The sequence below is a fragment of the Papaver somniferum genome, chromosome 9 (assembly GCF_003573695.1).
Source record: "Papaver somniferum cultivar HN1 chromosome 9, ASM357369v1, whole genome shotgun sequence".
NCBI lineage: Eukaryota > Viridiplantae > Streptophyta > Magnoliopsida > Ranunculales > Papaveraceae > Papaver > Papaver somniferum.
The window spans coordinates 17,595,869-17,598,103 of NC_039366.1; positions in this window are offsets into that span (position 1 = coordinate 17,595,869).

A 2,235-nucleotide genomic window follows, 5' to 3' on the forward strand; every position below is an offset into this window, starting at 1 on the left:
AAAGCCGATGAATAAAAGAGAGAAAGAGGGATTTCAATTTGAATTTTGAAAACTTACTTCTTTGGAAATTCGACCTACATAGGTGTCGGTTACGTTTTTTCCCTTGGGAGTCATTTGACAAACTTGTCCTCAAATAATTTATGATTTTCATCTATGCATATGGTTATTTTTGTCAAAAGCACCTATTTGAGCTCTTTGCATTATATTATATATAATAGTAAAGATGTGATAGGGGTATTTTTGAAGGGTTCCAAATTTAAGGATATTTAATTAATATACCCAAGTTAAACCAGCTTATCAGGGTTTCATCTCCCTAAAATACTCCACCAAAGTCTAAAATCTGGAATCCTTCTTCGTACAAAAAATAACTAAAATAGTTATTGGGTCAGAGTAGGATTCCATAGTTATTCATAAAAAAAATTCTTATATATAGTATCTAGCTAGGTTATTCCTTGAACCTCATACATACATTCGTTACTACCAGAAAGATTACGTATACAGGAAAGCTTTTTAGGATGGAGGGATCAATAGAACGTTCTTACGCCACTATTGGAGATGATGGTGATGAGCACATATTAACACATGCAAATATATAATAATATCAACACATATTAAGTACATGCAATGAAGAATATGGAAACAAGATTCGTATATTCAAAGAATAATATGTGATTGAATGCATGCAATGAAGAATATGGAAACAAGATTAGTACATGCAAAGAATAATATGTGATTGAATGCATGCAATGAAGAATATGAAAACAAGATTAGTACATGCAAATAATGATATTGATGTAATTAGTTTTAATTTCTTTGATTAATTTATAGGAATAGATTTAATTCTTTTGATGTAATTATAGTATGAGGATCCTCACTCATTCAATGTATTTGTACAAGTAGTATATATACAAAATAATGAAATCAATCTCATTACAGTTGTATGAGATTTAAAACCAAAACCAATATTTCTACATGGTAATCTAGAGCTAGGTTAGATAATATTTTTTTTCTCAATTCTCTGCAACTGCATCAACAATGGCTGTTGAGGATGAAACTCTACCTCCTCCACCTCCCAACAATAATCATCCACCTAATAGGGAATCAAGTCTATCCCCATCAAGCCCCTATTACGTTCATCCGGCTGACAATCCTACCACTGTCATCTTCACCCCGCTTCTCACCAGTGACAACTATTGCATATGGGAAAGAGGAATCAAAAAGGCCCTAAGTGCTAAAGCCAAACTCGGTTATATTGATGGATCCATTGTGAAACCCACTGATCTAATTGATTTTTCCCAATGGACTCGAGCAGATGACTTAGTTGGTAGCTGGGTTGCCAACTCAGTTGACCCAGAAATCCGTGGGAGTGTTCAATCATTCACATCTGCAAGAGATCAATGGTTAGAGATCAAAAACCGATTCTCTCATACCAATGCTCCTAAGCTTTTTGATCTCAAACAATCAATATCTTCATTGAAACAAGAAAATCTGAATGTAGTAATGTATTTCACTCGGCTCAAGTCTCTTTGGGATGAACGGGATTCATTCAGGCCTCTCGTCCCTTGAATTTGTGGAGCAGGCAAGGATTTTGTATATCACCACAATCAAGATCGTTCAATGGAATTCCTTCAGGGTCTTCATGACCGCTTTTCTGCTCTCCGCAGTCAATGCCTATAAATGGAGCCAATGCTATCTGCAGCAAAGCTATACAATCTTTTAAGGCAGGAGGAATCACAACAAGGTATATAATCATCCTCCACTACTCATGTTGAATCTGCAACACTCAGTGTCTCTCGCAGTGACTCTTATTCAGCTAGACCAAATCCAATGTCTTATTCCAATCTCGGGACTACATCCAACGCTGGGAATGGTACCAACAAGAGACAAAGACCTTTTTGCGACCACTGCAACAAACATGGTCATACTCGGCTTACCTGCTGGAAGCTCAATGGCTACCCAAAAGATCCGTCGAGATCCATAGATATTTCAACTCCGACATATGCTGCTGCTGCTGTTCCTAATACACAGGATGCTCCTGGTATAACTACAGCTCAACATGCCAGACTTATGTCTTTATTGGAACCAGACAATGGAGACACTGATGTCACTCCATTCGCCAATTTTGCAGGTATTGCTCTAACTTGTTCTTCTAATGTTTGGATTATAGAAAGTGGCGCAACTCATCACATTTTCTCCACTCTCTCTTATTTTTCTTCTTACACATTGGTTATGAAC